Here is a 23384-nt window from a genome sequence, read left to right on the forward strand (position 1 = left end):
CTCCTTCACATGGAGAGGGGTACTGTTATGTATCCTGATGCAGGCAGCCGCATAGCAACAGCCACCAGGGGGCGTTGGCCTGGACAGTTTTGGCAGGAAACCTAGTTTCGGCAGGAAACCTAGGGCCAACCCCATTGGCTGGTTGCCTACCGGGCTAGGTATTTAAGGAGGCCAGGTAGCCCTTGTTTTTCAGTACGTTCCCCCCCAATAAAGAGCTGAACACGTACTCCGGCTGGCGTCTCTTCCTTGCGTCGGACCCACTACATTACAGGTACCACAAGGTTCCAACTTAGGCCCAGTACTCTTCAACATCTTCATAAATGACTTAGCTGAGGGAATTGAAGGGGAACGCAGATGACACCAAACTGTCAGCAGTACCCAACACCACAGAAGACAAACTCAGGATCCATAAAGATTTTGACAAACTTGAACAATGGGCCCTATCCAACAAAATGAGTTTCAATGTGGAGAAAAGCAAAGTCTTACACTTAGGCAGGAAAAACCAAAGGAACAAATACAGATTGGGTGAGACCTGGCTTAAAAACAGTAACTGTGACAGGGAACTTGAAGTCCTAGTGGACAATCACTTAACTATGAGCCAGCAGTGTGCAACAGTAACCAAAAAAGCAAATTTAATCCTGGGTTGTATAAACAGAGGCATAGAATCAAGATCACACAAAGTATTAGTACCGCTTTATAAAGCCCAAGTTTGGAAAAAAATTCACAGAAGAGTAACTAAGATGATCAAAGGCCTGGAGACCAAAACATCTGAAGAATGGCTGTGGAACTTGGGTTTGGCTAGTCTAAAGAAAAGAAAAAATAGGGGAGACATGATAGCAGTATTCCAGTATCTGAGGGGCTGCCACAAGGCAGACGGGGTCAGGTTGTTCACCAAAGCACCAGAGGGAAGGATGAGAAACAATGGCTGGAAACTGATCAGACAGAGAAGCAACCTGGAATTAAGGAGAAACTTCCTGACAGTGAGGACAATCAACCAGTGGAACAGCTTACCCCCAGAAATTGTGGACACGCCATCCCTGGAAATTTTTAAAAAGAGACTGGACAATTACCTGTATGAGATGGTATAGGTTCTCCTGCTTGAGCAGGGGGCTGGACTAGAAGACCTCCAAGGCCCCTTCCAGCTCTATTCTATTCTTCTATTCTTCTCTTTTCACACAACAACAACAATCATGTGAGATGAATTGCAATGAGAAAGAGTGACTGGCCCAAAGTCACCCAATTGGTTTCCATGCCTAAGGTGGGACTAGAACTCACAGTCTCCTGCTTTCTAGGTCAGCTATAGTAGGCCTTCTATCATTATCATCATTGTCGTCATCATCATCATCATCATGTCACCCCATCTGTATAGGCTGTCAAAACTGTATCAGCAGAGAAAATGCTGGAGAGGGGGGTGGGATTCAGGCTGATGTTGGTAACTAGCATCAGATTCTTTGAACATCCAGATTTCTAAATTGACCCTGTGAAAAAGTTACTTTTAATATAATTCTGTCGACATAAGACAGTTCTGCCATGAAGCACACTCCTTGAATAAGTGATGTTATCCTGAGTCCTTCGGGAAAGGGCGGTATATAAATCTAATAAAATAAAATAAATAAAATAAATGTTGAAAACTGGCTTACTGACTACAGATTTCCTTCAATTTAATTACCACCTGCACCTCCTAGTGTTCAAGGATGATTTGAGAAGCAAGGGCATGGTTAAACTTTGGTGAAAAGGAAAAATGAGCAGATATCTTACTTCTGAGATAAAGATATAATATTTCTGTATTTATTACCACTTTTTGCTGGTAACTAGTTAATAAATAACCATGTTCCACACAGGAGCTGTCTGCTACGTTTTAGCACTTCTTGTTTAGATGACGAGTCATTTCCTTTTATGTTGGCAAATGAAAGATGTGTCACAGAAAGAAGAGATCCTTTTACAATGAAAGGGAACAATAACTTTTTCGCACATTCATCCAGCATTTCCACCTAGAAATTTTATACGGACTAGTTAACAGAAATGCAATGCAATGATGCTTGATGCCATAAAATATAGGAAATCAGGAATCATTTAACAGAAGTACAAAAGTTGATCTGAACTTGTTCTCCGGTTGGTGTATTTTATCATATACCGTGGATCCAACTATAGGAATCTAATGATTGTGGACACTTTGTTGATATTTGCACAGATATTTGCATCCTATTTTGATTTTATCTACTTGGACATCATAGATTTATACATCACTGACCTAATACGTAAATGCTCCCTTATGACAGGTAGACATGGGAAATCCATTAAAGGCCTGATTTTAATATTTGACAGGAATATAAGTCTGAAATAGGCATCCTATTTCTTTCTCACACAGCTGCAGTTGTGAATTGTTAATATAAGTATCTCCTCCCCTGTAAAATAATTTTATCACAAGCTTCTTTGGGACTGGATTAATACTTTACCCCAAAGGAATTTATAGTAAAATGAATGCTAGCCACAAGTGAAGTCCGTCTAGCAGTAATCCTACATACCAAAGAAATCTGATGAAGGGGAGGGGAAGTGGGTTTGTGTTGTTTTTTTTTTACAACAGGCAAGGTCACTGAGCGATCGCTTTCAACTTGTTTCCACTTCTAAAAAGCTAGCACGCTATCAGCAGCACCGGCCTATTTACAAAGTTTTCTTATTTTTCCCTTGTGCTTCCTGGAATGACTTTGTAATTCCAAGTAATTACCAAGGTAAAAGGAATAATACTTGTTGCAAACAACATAGTACTGCTATTAGCATGTTGGGCTTTTTTTAAAAAAAACACACAACAACAACCAAATACAATTTTGCAAACGTGTTCACTTCCCGCACAAGAGGAAAAGCACTCTTGAAGTTCAAATTGAAGAGGAGGACCTCATTTGGCTACATGCCTCACAAACTGTATTTTACCTTGAGGAAGGTGCTATTGTAGACTGAAAAAGATAATTTACCATCAGCACAACAAATAATAGGTTAACTCATATCAGGATTCTCTTCTCAGCTACAGCCTGGCCTACACACTGCGCTTAAAAAGCATATCATTTCTTCAAACAGCAGATGTGTCATATCTGAACTGACGTGCTGATGAAAGAATGAAGAAAATCCCCTTCTCTTTGGTTTCTTAAACAAGATAATAAACACCAAGGTGATGTTAACTCTGTCTAAACCACATTGCTTCAGGAGGCAACTGGATTTCTTCGCTGAAGTTTCTTCCCCAATACAAGGAATGGTGAGGTCTAACTACTAGGTTGGCAAAAATGTCAGTTTTAAATTACAGGCTTTTTGCCCATCCGCTGTCAGTTTTTACCATTTTACAATCCTGTCCATACATCAAGATTCTTCCTTAGCCCTCAGATGATACCAAGGCAGACTCACACACAGGGCTCCCAGTGTTATTAAAATATTTTAAGAAGGGGTTTTTATTGAGTTTCCAACTGTTTCTATTCCATTCGTATTTCCTCCGAAAGAAGCCACTTAAATGGCTGCAGGACTCTAGCAACTTCATCACTCTGTTTCTCGGCATGAGCCCTTTACATGTCTGTATTTTTATTTGATTTGTCCTTTACCATTCATTTCAGATTTTCTTGGTTGGTACTCAAGCAGCTTGCCATACTACAGTATGGAAAACACATTACCACTTGGGTTCTTGAGCTACTTAATCCTAAATCAAGGTTAAATGAACATAATTACTGCTCTCATAACATGCTGCCCTCAATTAACAATATGACTTAAAATGATGGACTGATTGACATCACATATTAAAACAACCCTTTTTTTTAGTCTAGAACATTACACAAATTCAATGCACCACTTGATGCCAAACATGGACCTACTTCAGGCTTTCGGTATGAAACCTATCCAACAATCTTATTACATTCTCTCAGCTTTGATTTTGACTTACCGTATTTTTCAGCGTATAAGATGACTGGGCGTATAAGACGACCCCCGACTTTTGAGAAGATTTTCATGGGTTAAAAAGTCGTCTTATACGCCAGAAAATACGGTACATCAGTTATAAGTTTAAGCTGTGACCCTGCCAACTCCTCAGTTTCACAGGAAACCATGATAAAGCTATATCTATAGTTCATCTATTTGCTTTTGTCTGAATCAAAGGCAATGTAAAGTACCAGAGTTCCTCTACTTCAAATGTACTTAGGTGTGTCTCCTGGAATCAGAAGCCAAAAGTAAAAGAACACTGTTAATAATAAATGCAAACGTCAATATCAAATCAGAATTAACTGTGACTACTATGTCTTCTTGTATCTTATCCATCACCTACCAAAAGAGCTAGCTAAAGGCTATATGACATTGTTACCCAGTCCATTTGAATGTTGCCTCTCTATTTGAGGTTAAGCTCCTCTGAACACAGGTTTTCCTTTAAGTTTTATGAATGCAAACTTCAGTCACCTAGGCAAGATGCACATTGGATAACGGCTGGGGGATTCCTTTTCGACGGGAATGTAAGTTACCAATTAGATGAACTTGCAAAACTAATGAATTAAATCATGTAAGAAGTATAACTAATGCAGCATCTTGATCTCTCAGACATATTGTACTATGTCTAGAATTGTTCCCGAAAGTACATCATTAAGACCCATCTGTCCTCCCACTGTTAGCTGGAAAATCCCGTCAAAACAATCATCATTCTGGACAGTTCCACAGGATATGCCAATCTGGTTGATTCCTCATGCTGATGAGAGAGTCCTCCCTTATCCTGGGGCTGTTGAAAGTGATTTGTAATGTATCAACACAGCAGAGCAGGCTGGCATGATTCACCAATTTCATTCTGCCTATAGGTATCTGGAAGCCATCACAATGGCAAAGTTTATTTATTATTTATTTTATTGATTAAATCTGTCTGCTGCCATGTTGCCATTTGTTAAGTTTGACTTGAAACAGAAATTTATGAGTTAAAAGTCCATAGTATTAAAGCCAGGTGAGTTTTAGTTGTTCCTGTCCCCTTAATCTTACCAGTGCTTTGGTGCTCTCAGATTAATTCAGGAATTATTCCAAATCCTAGAAAAATATGTCAAAAATGCTGGTGACAGATATAAATGACCCATTCAGGCTATATATTCCATAAACAATGTTAAGGAGCTTTATGTACAGTATGAATAATAAATATAATATATTTAATAACTTTGGGAGTCCAGATGTACGATTACTAAAACTGCACTGAGGGCATGTCAATCTGCTCAAAGCACTGGATACGCAGAACAAGTCATAATAGTGTGTGCGACAAACCTATTTTGCAAACCACATGATAAAAATAAATTTTCAGATTATTATCTTAAGATAATGTGATTTTCTTCATATAATTTGCAACAAAAGATATCTCATGCCAGAGGATAAAAAAAATCTTCCTGCATTTGAGTGCATTACACATCACACTTAATGCTTCAGGGGGGATACCAAAAGCTACATTCTAGTAATAATAAGATTAAGATAAAAATGGAATTTCATTAAATGGCATGTAAATGCAATTAATTTACATTTAGATTAATGAGAATAATAGCGTTGTATAGTATTGACATCACTGAATCCAACTTCTGGTCATAAACCATCAGAGGTTTATCTAGCGGTATTTGAACATATTAAAAGAAAGAATACCCACCATCTCTGGATAATTGGTTTCATTGTCTAAACTGCTCTTACTGTTAGGAAGTTTCTGTTAACATTCAGTTGTCACCTTCCTATAACTTAAATCAATGTCAAACCTTCTAAAATGAGATAGAATGGGATTTGACCTTCTGTATAACATGTTTTGTGGTATTCAAAGAGTGCTATCATATGTCCCACATAAGCCCCTAACCCAACAAACTTTTCAAAGAAAACCCTCAAACACCCTAAACTATAGCAATTGATCTAATTTTATTTAATATTGGGATGCATTCCAGAAGCCTGGAAAATGAAATTCTAATGTATTTTTGAGAAGCACGATTATTTGTCTGGTAATGTCTTCAAAAATGTAATTTCAGTAGCAGTTGACATGTAATCTAATAGCTTATGCATATAAGTAGAAGGACATGGGCCCTAAATATCCTAGAGCAGGGGTGTCAAACTGCCGGCCCATGGGCCGGACGTGTCATGTTGAAGGCATGCCCACCCCATTGCCGGCAATGTGAAAACTGTCCCGATACATTGCGCAATGTCATGTGACGTCATGAGTTTGACATGTCTGTCCTAGAGCTTTCAAATGAGATAATGAGAGAACCTTTAATTCAGTCATCTCCAATGCATTCCACTGGTGTTTGAATAAACAACCGTCATATACAACCAGCATGGCCAATTTGACCAATGTTAAAACAGAATTGGAGGGTTTTAAGGGGCCTGTTTTTCATCCTTACAACTATTGCAGCATCCCTGTGGTCACATGATCAAAATTTGGACACTTGGCAACTGGCTCATATTTATGACACTTGCAGCGTCCCAGGGTCATGTGATCAACTTTTGTGACCTTCTAACAAGCTAAGTCAATGGAGAAGCCAGATTCAATTAACAACCATATGACTACCTTAACAATTGTAGTGATTCACTTAACAACTTTTGCAAGAAAGGTCATAAAATGGGGCAAAACTCACTTAACAACTGTCTTGGTTAGCAGTGGAAATTTTGGGTTTAATTGTGTTCATAAGTCATGGCCTACCTGTACAGTGTCCAGTTCAAAACAGAGCAATGACAAATTGGGGACAGGTTTAGAGAAGGGCTACCAAGATGATGAGGCATTTGGAAACAAAACCCTCTGAGAAAGAGTTTTATTCTGTTTTGAAGTTCTAAACACACAAACCTCTACGTAGTTTAAACAAAATTCCTTCCTCCTCCAAAAATCAGGAAAAAAATGGTGCCTCATCACAGCTGACATGAGTTGGAGGGCCCCACCAATTTTGCTTCACTGCCTTGCCCATTGCTACTTGCAAAAACAGGTTGCCCAATTCTAGGTTAGAAAGAGTTATTTAGATCTTCAAGATTTACATGAAGATTTATATTTAATGGGGTTGTAAGGAGCTGAAGGTCACACCTGAAACCACAAATACAAAAGCATTTTAATATATCGTGACCTATGGTTGCTTCATGTTGCTTTCTTTTAAGGGAAGAGTCTTAAATTCTGATCATGCAAAGCCAGTACATAATTGACTATAGGCTACCTTGATTATCACGATAATCATGTGTTCACATGTACATATTCTTTGCAAAACAGGAACATTACTTTTACATCCAGGCCAGCAGGTAATAGTTGCCCAATCAATGTGGTAAATTAGCACATCAAAAGACTGTCTAATTATCACAATGGACTCCAGGATGGATCTGGAAGAGAAATTAATTTGTAACCTCTGTGAGACAGGCCCGCAGGTGAGGATTAAAGCCAACTATAGAGACAGGGTGGAGAAAATGTTTCAGAAATGATCTCCACCCTGTATTTGGCCTTTGGAAAGAGGCAAACCTGAACTTTTCCATGCAATGTAAAACATAGCAAAAGAGAATAAAGCTTTTAACTTTGAAACTATTTTTCCCTGAAATATTAATAACAATGCTTCTTTAAAAATCACATTTTTCATACATTATCATTTCAAAGAATAAAACCATCTATAATCACATCTGTCTGGTATAAGTAGTCCATTTCTTCTTAGAACTGCTTTATTTTCTACACACGTATACTTTTCCCCCTAAAATACTTACGGTCTAATTTTTGGGAAGAAATTAGAAACTGAATTCTCAACCCATTCTCAAATTCCATGTATAAAATCATGGGGGGGAAAATGCAAATAACAAGGTAGCAATGGAAGAGAGGGAAAGGGAATATTTTAAGCTTCAGAGGTATCAGGCAGGCTGAAATTTTGAAACAGATAACCATGTGGGTTTGAATAGCCATGGAGCCAAATAAGTGAAGACAGCTGCAGAACTGGAACCTCCAAAGCTAGCTAATCCTTCTTCTTTTAAAGATACCAATGATGCACTTCCTCCCTCCCCAGCAGGCTCACAGATGAAGTGGACAAGAAAGTTCTCTCCCCATTTACTAGTTTATGTGAAAATAGATCCTCCATGTAAGGGGAGTTTACACTGGGTCAATCCTTGTGACACAAGGAGAATAACATTTGGAAACCTTGCATCTGTACCACTCTCATAGCTTCATGTTCTTTCTAACACTGCCCCTCCTGATCAGAGGCAACAGTGAACAGTTCAAGATAAACAGGACTAACAATACATAAAATATTAGACTCTTTGCCTCGCACCAAGCTGAAATCTAGGAAACCAGTTCGAGATAACATACCACAGTCTTACGCTTTAGATGAAGAACGGCAATTAAAAATGGGCAACCTTTAATAACCAAGCAGATGACCTTTAATAACCTTTAATAACCAAGCAGATGATGCAGATCCAAGAAAACCACTTCCGGGAATGCAGTTTCTCCAAAAAACATGGAGCCAACCTCATAGAATTAGGACGGGCCATGCCAAAACTAATGAAAAGATCTTTAAGTTAGGGAATGGCCGAGAGCCCACAATGTGACTATGGTGCACCAGAACAAACTGTAACACATATAGTTCAAGAATGTCTCCTCAGGAAATTTCAAGGCACTATGATGATTTCACCACAGCCACATCAGAAACAATTAGGTCATTAGCTTCCTTAGATATTGAGTTATAACATCTATTCTATTGTGATTTTATGGCACCGTATTATAGTGGTTTTATCATTACTTTACTTTAATTTAATATTTTATTTCATATATTGTATTGCCCATGTACTTTTTATATACATACATATATACAATATGTATACAGTATATTTGCTGATGTTTAAATAAACTTATATCTGAATTTATATGTATACAGTAGTGTGTTTTATTAGTGTTATATATCAGTGACTGCATGACCTCTTTATATGCCTTACACTAAATAAAAATAAACTGTGGGTCACTGTTTTCAAGGAACATTTCTATACATTCCCATTATTTAGAGTGGACATCCTTTCTTGCATGCTTAAGCCATCAGGCATCAAGGCATAACAACAATGCAATTAGCCAAGAGGTCTTTCCTTCTCATATACATTATATATATGACATGAATGTTTGTTACTAATTGCTACAGCCCAGACAATTTACATTTCCACAACATGTACATGAAGCTTCTTGGAGAGGTCATCTATCATTTTGAGATAAGATCTTATCATTTGTATCCTATGGTAACTTAGAGACGCTATGCATGCCCTTATTTATGGGGCAAAATAAAGCTTGAACTTAATTCTAGCAAAATGGAGCTGCTATGTGCAGATACACAATCTGGCTCTGATTCTCATGTTAACTCTAGACTGAAGTCCCCCAAAGGAGAAGGTCTGCAATCTTGGGGGTTCTCCTGGGACATGTAGAACCTCTGGTTTCAGCAAATGTGGGAGGTCCAGCTGGTGTGACAATTACAGCCTTTTTTTTTAGGACTAGGAAGCCCTGACAACAGCGACTCATGCCCTTTTCACTTTGCATTTAGAGTACTACAACATACTGACAGACAGGCCGGAAGGTAGGAAGTTGTACCTCTGTGAAGCTACAAGAATGAAGGAGGATCTGAACGAAGATTGACTGATCTCAGAGAGAATGACATTGAAGGATGCATGCAGGGAAATGAAGACATACTGCAGATTTCAAAGATCCTGGAGCACAGGGGAACTACCAGAGGACTGGAAAAGAGCTGATGTAGTTTCCATCTTCAAAAAAGGGGGGAAAAATAGATCCAGGAAACTACAGACCTCAATACCTAGGAAGATTCTGGAAAAGATAATCAAACAATGAATCAGCGAAAACCTAGAGGCAAACAAAGTCATTACTAAAAGCCAACATGGGTTTGTCAAAAACAGGTCATGCCAGACAAATCTTATTGCATTCTTTGACCAAGTGACAAAATTAGTGGATCAGAGGAATGCTGTGGATATAATTTACTTGCACTTCAGTAAGGCATTTGATAAAATAGATCACAACCTACTATTTGATAAGATAGAAAAATGTGGGTTAGACAGCATCACCACCAGATGGATTCGTAGCTGGCTGACTGGCCATACTCAGCATGTGGCCCTCAATGGAACTGCATCTACATGGAGGGAAGTGTGTAGTGGGGTGCCCCAGGGCTCTGTTCTGGGCCCAGTGCTCTTCAACATCTTCAACAACGATTTGGATGAGGGGATAGATAGGGAACTCATCAAATTTGCAGACAACAAATTTAAATAACTATCGTCCAGTCTCCAACCTTCGCTTTCTGGCGAAGGTTGTTGAGAGCGTGGTGGTGCATCAGCTTCCTCTGTTCCTGGAGGAAACTGATTATCTGGAGCCGTACCAATCGGGTTTCAGGCCCGGGCACAGCATGGAGATGGCATTGGTCGCGCTGGTGAATGATCTCTGGCGGGCTCGGGACAGGGGTTGCTCCTCTGTCCTAGTCCTATTAGATCTCTCAGCGGCTTTCGATACCATCGACCATGGTATCCTACTGCGGCGTCTTAGGGGGTTGGGAGTGGGAGGCACTGTTTTACGGTGGTTCTCCTCCTATCTCCTGGGCCGCTCACAGTCGGTGTTGACTGGAGGGCAGAGATCCACCCCGAGGCCTCTCGTTTCTGGAGTTCCTCAGGAGTCGGTTCTCTCGCCCCTCCTGTTCAACATTTACATGAAGCCGCTGGGTGAGATCATTAGTGGTTTCGGGGTGGGGTATCATCAGTACGCTGATGATACCCAACTGTTTTTCTCCACCCCGAACCAACCCAGCGATGCCCTCGCTGTGATGTCCCGTTGCCTGGAGGCGGTCCAGGTCTGGATGGGGAGAAACAGGCTTCGTCTGAATCCTGCCAAGACTGAGTGGCTGTGCATACCGGCATCTCGGGTTAACCAGATTATTCCACCTTTAACGATGGGGGGTGAGGTGTTACCCCCCGTTGATAGGGCTCGCAACTTGGGCATCCTCCTGGATTCACGGCTCAATTTTGAAGATCATATAGGAGCCGTGACCAGGGGGGCTTTTGCCCAGGTTTGCCTGGTGCACCAGTTGCAACCCTATCTGGACCGAGATGCCCTACGCACAGTCACTCATGCGCTCGTGACCTCCCGTCTAGACTACTGCAACGCTCTCTACATGGGGCTGCCCTTAAGGCTTCAGCTGGTGCAGAATGCAGCCGCACGAGTTGTGATGGGGGTTTCCCGATACTCCCATGTAACACCTCTACTCCGTGAGCTGCATTAGCTTCCGGTTGCCCTCCGGGTGAGATTCAAGGTGCTGGTGATGACCTATAAAGCCCTAAATGGCTTGGGTCCGGGATATCTGAGGGAACACCTGCTGCCAGCATCAAGTTCCCTTCGTCCAGTGCGCTCACACAGGGAGGGTCTTCTCAGGGTGCCGCCAGTAAAAGACTGCCGGCGGATAACACCCAGGGGAAGGGCCTTCTCTGTGGGTGCGCCTGCCCTCTGGAACCAGCTGCCCGTGGAGCTTAGGACTGCCCCCGACCTTCGTTCATTTCACTGGGATCTGAAGACCTGGCTCTTTGAGCTCTCCGGCCTGGCTGAGAATTTTTAACTGGGGTTTTTATTTTTAGGGATGATTTAATCTTTTTTTAATTGTTTTTAACTTTTGTACTGGTTTGGTTTTAAATACCCTGTAAACCGCCCTGAGTCCTTCGGGAAAGGGTGGTATATAAATCTAATAAAATAAAATAAATAAATAAACACCAAGCTGGGAGGAATAGCCAACACTCCGGAAGATAGGCTTAAGATACAGGAGGGTCTGGACAGACTCGAACACTGGGTGCTATCTAACAAAATGAAATTCAATGGTGAAAAAAGTAAGGTTCTACATTTAGGCAAGAAAAACCAAATGTACAGGTATAGTATAGGGGGTATCTTGCTCAATAGTAGTAACTGTGAGAGGGATCTCGGAGTCCTAGTGGACAATCACTTAAATATGAGCCAGCAATGTGCTGCAGCTGCCAGGAAAGCCAACACAGTGCTCGGCTGCATTAACAGAGAGAAAGAATCAAGATCACGTGAAGTGTTAATACCATTTTATAAAGCCTTGGTAAGACCACACTTGGAATACTGCATCCAGTTTTAGTCACCATGATGTAAAAAAGATGTTGAGACTCTAGAAAGACTACAGAGAAGAGCAACAAAGATGATTAGGGGACTGGATGCTAGAACATATAAGGAATGGTTGCTGGAATTGGGTATGTGTAGTTTAACGAAGAGAAGGACGAGGGAGGACATGATAGCAGTGTTCCAATATCTCAGGGGCTGCCACAAAGAAGAGGAAGTCAAGCTATTCTCCAAAGCACTCGAAGGCAGGACAAGAAGCAACAGATGGAAACTAATCAAGGAGAGAAGCAACCTAGAACTAAGGAGAAACTTCCTGACAGAACAATTATCCAGTGGAACAACCTGCCTCCAGATGCAGCTCCAACATGGGAAGTTTTTAAGAAGAGACTGGACAGCTATTTGTCTGAAATGGTTTAGGGTTTCCTGCCTGAGCAGGCGGTTGGACTAGATGACCTCCAAGGTCCCTTTCAACTTTGTTGTTGTTGTTGTTGTTGTTGTTGTTGTTATTTGGACTTGGATTTGGGTTGAGAGTAAAACTGAAGGCATAGAAGTGAAAGTTTAAAGCAGGAAATAAGTTCTACCTTCCTTCTTTCGTTCCCTTCCTTCCTTCCTTCCCTCCTTCCAACTATTATTATTATTATTATTATTATTATTATTATTATTATTATTATTATTATTATTATTATTGTTGTTGTTGTTGTTGTTGTTGTTGTTGTTGTTGTTGTTGTTTTTATATGGTAATGAAAGGGCTAAAAAGCATGAATTGTGTTTCAGATCCTTTTTTTAAAAAAAAAGTAAATTTTCTTCACAATTACAATTGAAAGTAAGAAAAAAATTAAAATTTACAAAGCATAAAAAATAGGAGGAAAAAGACAACAAATTTCTAGGTTGTTAGGGAAATAAATTATAATTGACCTTAGCTTTCATGAGAAAATGAACCTTTGGAGTAACTATATTTAAAAATGGTAGGAAGCTTTCTTCAGGAAACAATGAATATAGAAAACAGAATAGTTATTTTTAAGCAATTATTAATGGTAAAATTGGTGAAAGTTCATGAAAGGAACATAATTTACTAAAGCCAGCTGAATGGCAATATATACAAAAAAGTATTGGAAGAAAGTTTAGTTTTCCAACAGAATGAATGGAAAGTGGACACAAACAAGGAGGATGTGGAACAAAATGAAGAGTCATGTTACTGAGTGCTATAGAAATTTGTGGAATTATGTTAATCGGAAGTTTGAAAACGGATGCTTGATGCTTGGCAAACGATGAAATAAAAGAGGCAGGGAAAGGAAGGAAGCAAAATGGGAAAAAATATACGGCATAATGTGATTAGAAAGAAAAAGCTGCAAAGAAAATAGTCAAAGAGGTCAAGAAATTGTTGAGATTAAAAGAGGAAGACAAAAATGCAAAATGATTTTGACGAAAATTAAAACTTGCCTTGGAAATAGGTGCAGTAGATTAAATGACAAGCCGCCAATAGACTTGATGGAATTGAACATAAAAATCGTAACATGATTCGAGTTAAAGTGATGGAATTTTGGAAGGAGAAGTTTGAAGACTTGCATGGAAATGTTAATGGTATGCCAAGGAATGGAAATGAAATGAGTAGCTCTGTTAATATCACAGAACAGACTGATGATGTGGAATGCTTTGGGAATGTTGAATAATAGTAAGGCTGCAGGTGTAGACAGTATAACTAGACAATATTAATATATGGATAATGCATAGATATGTTGTGCAACTTAATTAACCTGCCTGAAGTCTAAATCTATTCTTGACAATTGGAAGAATGCTGTTATTGTCTCCCTGTACAAAAGGAAACAATGAACATAAATACTACAGAAGTATCTGATGGTTTAGACTCCCTGGGAAGCTGTTTGGCAATACATAAATTTTGGGAAATGAAGTCTGACTTTATGCTAGGCCAAGGCTGTGCAGATTATTGCTCTTCAGCAGATCACTGAAAAATGTAAGAAAGTGAGAACAAAAGTTTATTTGTTGATCTAGAGCAGGGGTGTCAAACTCGCAATGTCACATGACGTGTTTTTTGCCATTGCCGGCAATGGGGTGGGCATGGTTTTGCTATGATGCATCTGGCCCGCAAGCTGGCAGTTTGACACCCCTGATCTAGAGAAACATATAACACAGATTTGAATTATGGATTTTTTTTTTGATCAAGTATAGAGTTGAAGGTTGCTTGGTGAACCCAGTAAGAGTACTGTAGTATCTAGTGGAAATAAAGTATGCATGAAAATGCTTTGAACAAATAATTAAATACTGAGCAGGGAACTGTGAAATTCCCATTGGTGATTTAGCATATATTGGATAAATATATTACCAATGCTTGTGGTAAGATTGGAAGTGTGACAATATGCATTGTATGCAATATGATGCCTAATTGTTGGCTGAGAACCTGAGTGATTGCAGTGAATGTCAGACAATATGATAGAAGATTTATGAATCAGAAAATTAATAAAGGCTATTGTTTCACAAGAAAAATGAGCGAACCAATGAGTGAACAATTTTAACTAGAGCAAGTAGACAAATTTCTATTGCTTGCTAGAAAGTTTATGAAACATGTAAAAAGATGTTTAAAAGGATGAAAAGTTTTGAAAATACAAACTTTGAGTTAAATGGATGGGTAGTATATGGTATATTACATGTTATTTATTAACAAACTTGCATAGCAACCAAAAGCTACTCTGGGAAGCGCACAATTGGATAAAGATCACAAATATAAAAACAACAGATAAAAATGATACAAAATTTACATTAAGAAATAAAGAATATAAAAACAAATATACAAATCCCTGAGCAAAGGAAATGAATGCTAGTTGAAGGAAGCAAACCTATAGCAGAATTTGCACCAGTGCACTTTTTATATCGAAGCAGAAATTGATGTAGCAGCTGGATATGTCAAAAGAAATGTAAAAACAAGTATAATAGAAATAGGGTATTTCAGAAATGTTTGTATTAAACAAGAAGAGATAGGGCCAAGAAAGAATGGGTGCTGAATGGCTGTGGATTGAATATACAACTGAGTAACAAGAACAAAAAAAATCTAGTGAGGATCAAATAACGCAACAAATAGATGAAGAAAGGGTGAGTAAGACAAGATGAAGGGAAAGTTTGAAAAGTTGTGACTGAATATAGTTGTTGAGATCTTCTAAAAATAATACGACCACTTTCAAGAACAGAAGGCATTATATGAATGATGTATGATGAGAGCCAGTTTGATCTAGTGGTTATAGCACCAAGGTAGAAAGCAGGAGACTGTGAGTTCTAGTCCTGCTTTACACAAGAAAGTCAGCTGGTGACCTTGGGCCAGTCACTCTTTCTCAGCCCCATTCCCCTCACAGAGTTGTTGTTGTGGGGAAAAATAGGATACAGTATATAGTTATGCTAGATATGTCTGCCACCTGGATTTATTTGTAAAAATAATAAAGGTGGGATACAAACAAATAAATTAACAATTGTATGACGTGATATGTAGATGTAATGGTGTTGTTGCATGGATAGAAGAGTATGGGCTAGTACTGTGTAGTGAATGGTATTAGTATAGCTAGTTTTAAGGCTGGGAACCACCTATACTTTACACTCTTTGGAAAGATGAGAGTTCGTCACAAGCAGAATATTCTTGTGCCGACAAGCCAAAAGTAAGAACAATTCCTACAAAGAGCATATTGAAACATAGCAAGCAGTGAGTTTATGTGGTCCTCTGTATGGAAACAAATAAGACTCTTTGGCCTTCAAAACAAGGATACAAATCTTGTATGTGTATTTATTTTTTTTGTAATGAAGTTAATTTTGTAATCAGGATTGTCAGTTCAATAAAACCTGAAGGACAAGTTTGTTTGAGATCAGGCACTGCTTTGTTGGTTGACTTAGTTTCCCATTGTCTGTATGATGTCTTAACTGAAAAAGAAAGTTCCTTCTCTAATCCCCTTAAAATAGGTGTAAGGAACCTCTGGTTCCATAGACGTTGCTAAACCACAAATCACAGCAAGTTCTGCAAGATTGCCAGTAGTGATGGATGTTGAGAATTGTACTTCAGCAACATCTGGAGCGCTATACCTGTCCATCGCCCCATACTATAAAGCTTATAAGGCATTTTTCAGTGAGATTATCAGTAATAAAATGGGGTAATCAGGAAGTACCACTTTAGTGTTAATTCTACCTTCTTCTTCAAGCTTGTGCACAATGGACAAAACTGTAAGTAAAAGAATTTACAATGGCACTTAGCTTGAGAAAAGCACAACCCTTGCTGGAATAACACTATTTTTTACCGACCTACTGAAAGCTTGCGACGGTAAACTCTAGCTAACACAGGTGAAGTAGGGTTAATCCTCCTGGACACCTGACATACCTCCAATAATGGAAAAGAAGGTCCTGGGAGAAGAAAGAACTCTGTGTGAAAACTGACATTTCCACACCATCTTCAAGGACAGAAAATACACTGTAGTACTCCAACATAAACATGAAGAAGTGCTAGATAACCTCTTCTGGAAGGGTCACAGTTGACAAAGCAGATGGGATTGGTTAAACCCCTAAGAACAGGAGTCTGAAAATGCTTATCTCATTTGAATGTACATTTTTTTTATTAAACAGCAGCTGCCAAGCTACAATTTTATGGATATGTTGCTTTTCATATGTATCTCTATCCTGCATGACTGCCTCAAGGTTTCCTAGCGAACTTAATGGCTCACTGGATGTCTGAACTTGACATCTCCCTGTCTAAGTCCAATACAGTATCACAGCCTTATCTCAACCAAAATGACTCTACAACTTTTTGTTACCTTAGGTTATTTGCTTCTGGCAACTCTGCTCAAAGGAAAAAACAACAACAAAGTATCTACATCTGTTATATTTGTTCAAACTGACGTTCATGGGAATTGAATTTAAGACATTGCCTTATGCCAGGTAATAATAATAATATATAAAGTTGGAAGGGACCTTGGAGGTCATCTAGTCCAACCCCCTGCTCAGGCAGGAAACCCTATACCATTTCAGGCAAATGGCTGTCCAGCCTCTTCTTAAAAACCTCCAGTGTTGGAGCATTCACCACCTCTGGAGGCAGGTTGTTCCACCGGTTAATTGTTCTAACTGTCAGGAAGTTTCTCCTTAGTTCTAGGTTGCTTCTCTCCTTGACTAGTTTCCATCCGTTGCTTCTTGTCCTGCTTTCAGGTGCTTTGGAGAATAGCTCGACTCCCTCTTCTTTGTGGTAGCCCCTGAGATATTGGAACACTGCTATCATGTCACCCCTCACCCTTCTCTTCATTAAACTACACATACCCAATTCCAGCAACCATTCCCTATATGTTTTAGCCTCCAGCCCCCTAATCATCTTGGTTGCTCTTCTCTGTACCCTTTCTAGAGTCTCAACATCTTTTTTACATCGTGGTGACCAAAACTGGATGCAGTATTCCAGGTGTGGCCTTACCAAAGCATTGTAAAGTGGTATTAGTACTTCACTTGATCTTGATTCTATCCCTCGGTTAATGCAGCCTAGCACTGTGTTGGCTTTTTTGGCAGCTGCAGCACACTGCTGGCTCATATTGAAGTGATTGTCTACTAAGACTCCGAGATCCCTCTCACAGTTACTACTATTGAGCAAGGTACCACCTATACTATACCTATGCATTTGATTTTTCCTGCCTAAATGTAGAACCTTACTTTTTTCACCATTTCATTTTGTTAGATAGTGCCCAGTGTTCGAGTCTGTCCAGATCCTTCTGTATCTTAAGCCTATCTTCTGGAGTATTGGCTATTCCTGCCAGCTTGGTGTCGTCTGCAAATTTGATGAGTTCCCCATCTATCCCCTCATCCAAATCATTAATGAAGATATTGAAGAGCACTGGACCCAGAACAGAGCCCTGGGGCACCCCACTACACACTTCCTTCCATGTAGATGCGGTTCCATTGAGGACCACACGCTGAGTACGGCCTGTCAGCCAGCTACGAATCCATCTGGTGGTAATGCCATCTAACCCACATTTTTCTATCTTATCAAGTACTAGGTTGTGATCTACTTTATCAAATGCTTTACTGAAGTCCAAGTAAATTATATCTACAGCATTCCTCTGGTCCACTAATTTTGTCACTTGGTCAAAGAATGTAATAAGATTTGTCTGGCATGATCTGTTTTTGACAAACCCATGTTGTCTTTTAGTGATGACTTTGTTTGCATCAAGGTGTTCGCTGATTTGTTGTTTGATTATCTTTTCCAGAATCTTCCCAGGTATTGAGGTCAGGCTGATAGGTCTGTAGTTTCCTGGATCTATTTTTTTCCCTTTTTTGAAGATGGGAACTACATCAGCTCTCTTCCAGTCCTCTGGTAGTTCCCCAGTGCTCCAGGATCTTTGAAAATATAGTTCAGTGGTTCCGAGATCACGTCTGCCAGTTCCTTGAGAACCTTGGGGTGTAATCCATCTGGTCCTGGTGATTTGAACTCGTCTAGGCTGGACAGGTGCTCACTTACCATTTTCTTGCCTATCTTAACTTGCGTTTCTATTCTGTTTTTTGTGGCACTGGTTTGGGTAGGTTGGACAGTTTTTTCCCTTTGTGTAAAGACAGATGCAAAAAACGAATTAAATAGTTCTGCTTTCTCCCTATTGCTTGTCACCTTCTTGCCACTTTCCCCCACTAATGGACCAATCATTTCCTTAACTTTTTTCTTGTTTTTTATATGTTGAAAGAAGCTTTTTTTTGTTATTTTTGACTTTGGTCGCAAGCCTTAGTTCATTTTGAGCCTTAGCTTTCCTCACTTCATCTTTGCAGGCACGGGCTATTTGCTGATATTCTGACTTAGTTATGTGCCCCTCTTTCCAATTCTTATACTTGTCCTTTTTATCTTTCAATTTATCAGAGAGTTCTTTATGCAGCCATGCTGGTTTCTTTTGAGAGCTGTTATTTTTCTTCTTTGTTGGTATTGTACTAGACTGGGCCTTTATTATCTCACTTTTCAAAATTTCCCAAGCTTCTTGAGTTGTTTTCCCCTTAATGATTCTCATCCATGGAATTCTTCCCATGGTCTCTCTAAGTTTATTGAAATTAGCTCTTTTAAAGTCCAAGACTCTAGTTTGGCTGTGTTCTATTGCTTGTGCCTCCAGAATGTTGAATTCCAATATTGCATGATCACTTCCCCCCAAGGTTCCTGTGGCTTCGACACCTTCTATCATTTCATCTCTGTTAGTGAGAATTAAATCCAATATGGCTAATCCCCTAGTTCCCTTCTCTACTTTTTGGGAGAGAAAGTTGTCTGCTAGGTTTGACAGGAATCTGTTTGATCTTCCACTTGGTGCAGAATTTGTCTCCCAGTTGATATCAGGGTAGTTAAAGTCCCCCATTACTATTGTGATGTGCTTCTTACATACCTTAGTTAGCTGACTAGCAAAAAGTTCATCTATTTCCTCTGCTTGGTTGGGCGGCCTATAGTATACACCTATGGCAATGTCATTTTTCCCCCTTTTATATTGACCCAAATGCTTTCAGGTTTACAGTTTTCGTCATTGTTGTGCTCTATTTCTGTAGAGATAAGGTTATTTCTTATATAGAGAGCAACTCCTCCTCCTCTTTTGTTTAGTCTGTTTCTTTTAAATAGTTTAAATCCCTCTAGCTGTGTGTTCCATTTGTAGGTTTCGTCCCACCATGTTTCCGTAATGGCAACAATATCATATCTGCCCTCATTTACCTGAATTTCTAGTTCACCCTGCTTACTGTTCATACTCTGTGCATTAGTGTATAGACATTTGAGTCCTTTATGACTGACGCTGTGTTTACTTGTGTGGTGCCTGGCTTCCCCTATTTTCTTAGATTGCCGGGGACAGTGATGTACTGTATCAATTAACTCACTATCCCCATTATTTAGTTTAAATGTTCCTCCAAAAAAGCTGTGATTTTATTGCCAGTCCCTTTCTTGGATGGATGCAGACCATCTCTTTTATACATTTTTTCATTGGACCAGCTAGACATCATGACTAATATAACCAAAGCCTTATCCTTTACACCACTCCTTTAGCCACATATTAAATTCTGCTATACGCTGGCCTTTTCCATTTTGCTCCTTATACACTGGTAAAACCTCTGAAAAAGTAAGCCTACAGCCTATTCTGCTAAGTTCCTGCCCCAAGCTCTGGAAATCATTCTGCACAGAGAGTACATCTTTTTGGGACAGATCATTAGTGCCAAGATGTACAATAGCCTCCACATCACAGTCCTTGCTGGCATTCTTGATTATTTTGGAAATACGCTTCTTGTCCCTACTGGCAGTAGCACCTGGAAGACACCTGACCTCTTTTAAAACCTCTGTGTCCTTTCCTAAATTTACATCCCTTATAATTGAATCACCAACCAGAAGGTGGCTTCTCTTTTTGGATACCTTTCTGTTCTTGTATGACTGGTGTGTAATACCCGATTCACACTTCTCCCTGTCGAAAACAAGTTTTTCATCTTGGACCACGATCCCCTGCTTATTTGAGTTATTATCACAGATACCTTTACCTGTCTCCTTAATGTCCTTATTAAGGTCAGAAAGGGCACTGTATCTGTTGTGCAGGGACACAGTGAAAGCTTTGGGTTTATGGTTCACAAATCTCACCCTGCCAGATCCCACGGTTGTCCACACTGCCCTTCTCCTGCAGGATCTTTGTGGTAGAGGGGGCTGATAGCACGGAGGCTCAATAGGGTAGAAGGGCTGAACTGGACACCTAATTTCTGCCTGAAGAGCACAGATTACAGACCCTAGATAAATAATCTGTCCTTGTAGACTAGTGATATGTTTACAGATAGGACAGTTTCCAAGTTTGAAAAGGGTACTGCGAAAGACAGCTGCAAAACAGGTGTTGCACTGAACTAAGCCAGACATGCTGAGTTACAACGAATCTCAGATGCACTTGCCCTGAATGTACCGCTGCTGTTTTTGATATTTAGTTATATAATTCGCGCGCCGTTAAGCGCGCGGGCCGCTCCTTTTTTGGTGCTGCCCTTGCAAAACTTACAGCATGGAGCACTTCCCAGCAGCTCTGAAAGTTGAAATTCTGCTGAAAAGCAATGGAGATCCAATGAGGACCCCAAATGCAGTTCAAATACAATGCAAACCAATCAGGGCTCTAGCTCCTTTTTTGGTGCTGCCCTTGCAAAACTTACAGCATGGAGCACTTCCCAGCAGCTCTGAAAGTTGAAATTCTGCTGAAAAGCAATGGAGATCCAATGAGGACCCCAAATGCAGTTCAAATACAATGCAAACCAATCAGGGCTCTAGCTCCTTTTTTGGTGCTGCCCTTGCAAAACTTACAGCATGGAGCACTTCCCAGCAGCTCTGAAAGTTGAAATTCTGCTGAAAAGCAATGGAGATCCAATGAGGACCCCAAATGCAGTTCAAATACAATGCAAACCAATCAGGGCTCTAGCTCCTTTTTTGGTGCTGCCCTTGCAAAACCTACAGCATGGAGCACTTCCCAGCAGCTCTGAAAGTTGAAATTCTGCTGAAAAGCAATGGAGATCATCTAGCTAAACAATTCACATCTTAGTATTTGCTTTGATTGTCAGGATTGTGGCAGGGTCTTTCTCAGTGATTTAGCATCTCCCTTTAAGCGTAACTCTTCTGCAGGCAAAACTTGTTTTCTTCTGCTGATTGTGGTGCCTTCCTGGACCAGGCGTGGAAAGTCACACAAGCTCACCATGGAAGCTTGTCTTGCTTTCCCCAAATCTTAGCAGGTGTCCCAAGAAATGGAGGCCAGAAGGATTTGCCTGCCCACCCTTTCAGAGTCTGCAAATGCTGGCCTCTGAATGGCTTCCATCACGGGGAAGCAAGGCTTGGCTGTGGGAACTAACTATGGCTTGGGGAAGTCACATTCCACCTGTGCCCTCCAGGGGTTCCTAATGACACTGATGGGAGCAAGTAGCTTTGACACTTGCATTCAGACACATACAGAAACTGTTTAGAATGCAGACTGACCTCTTAATCCCTCATGGGTTTCCTCCTCTACAGGTTTGGTGTGGTTTCAACCACAAAACACACTACTATGAGAAAGCAAGCAAGCAGGACTGGCCCAACAGCCTAATAAGCTGGGACCTACTGCAAAGCAGCTGCTCCCATGCGTTTCATTCCAGAGAACAGGCAAAGAATCAATCATTCCTGTTCAAAACACTCTACTCCATTTGGCCTGTATCAAACACTTGCAAGGCAATTATGATTCTTGATTAGTTCGAACTGCACAGGTAAAAGGAGTAAAATTTTGCACTTCCACAGAACCAAGAGGAACATCCACTTGAGGTTCTCCTTACTTTTTATGTATGCAAAAATCCTTGATAATTATGTAAAAGAGGGAGTTTTAATAACTTGTGCAGGGGGGAATTCAACCAGGACTTTATCACACTTTAAAATATAAGTGAAAAATTAATATGGTTTATAAAGCATGAAATACAGAAGCTACAAAAGATCAGATGTGAAAGACTACAACCAAGCATTGTGCAAGAGAACAAAGAGCAGCCTCTCCCAATTTAGTGTCCTCCGGGTGTATTTGACCTGAGACAGCTGCCCATTGGCTAAATTCAAGAAAAAGCAATAGACTAACAAGGAAAGGGGGGGGGGAGTTTAATTGAACTAATGCTGTAGCCTGCATTTTGTAATGCCTGCCTTCACAGTGCTACAATGAGTAACACAATTAAAATATTATTTGGCTAAAATGTACAACAAAATAACATCAGCAATAAAAGTATCATAAAATGAACTTTTATTTTTTAAAAAAAAATAAATAAGAAGAGAGTAATGAATCAAGTTTCATTTTAACGAAACTTGGTAGATTACAGCAAGCTCTGAAGAAATAACAAAATGAAACATTTGTGCATAAGAATGAAAAGCCACAAATGCAACCATTATAAATGTAGCTCGTATGGTCTGCCCATCTTACAGAAAAACATGAGATTGTAGAGAGGGTAGATGTCCTTGACAAAAATATTCAAGAACCATTATTTAGGCAGAGAGATGGAACATTATTTAAAGCAAGGATGACAGACCTTGGAAACTTTAACACTGATGGACTTCAATGGCTGGCTGGGGAATTCTGGGGGATGAAGTCCACAGGTTTTAAACTTGCCAGGCTTGGACATTCCAGCTTAAACCCTGGGAAGCAGGATAATATTTGGAAGTGGCTCAGGAAGTTGTCTCCTTGATTCACTGGGTTATAAGGAGAAGATAACGCACAATCCAACTTGCAACTTTCTATTATTAAACCAATCTCAATAAAGTAGAGTTCCAATCTTCTTGTGGAATTGATTTTCTGATCTGATCTATCTAGTGAGG

This window comes from Vipera berus, assembly GCF_964194415.1.
Source record: "Vipera berus genome assembly, chromosome: 2".
NCBI classification, from domain to species: domain Eukaryota; kingdom Metazoa; phylum Chordata; class Lepidosauria; order Squamata; family Viperidae; genus Vipera; species Vipera berus.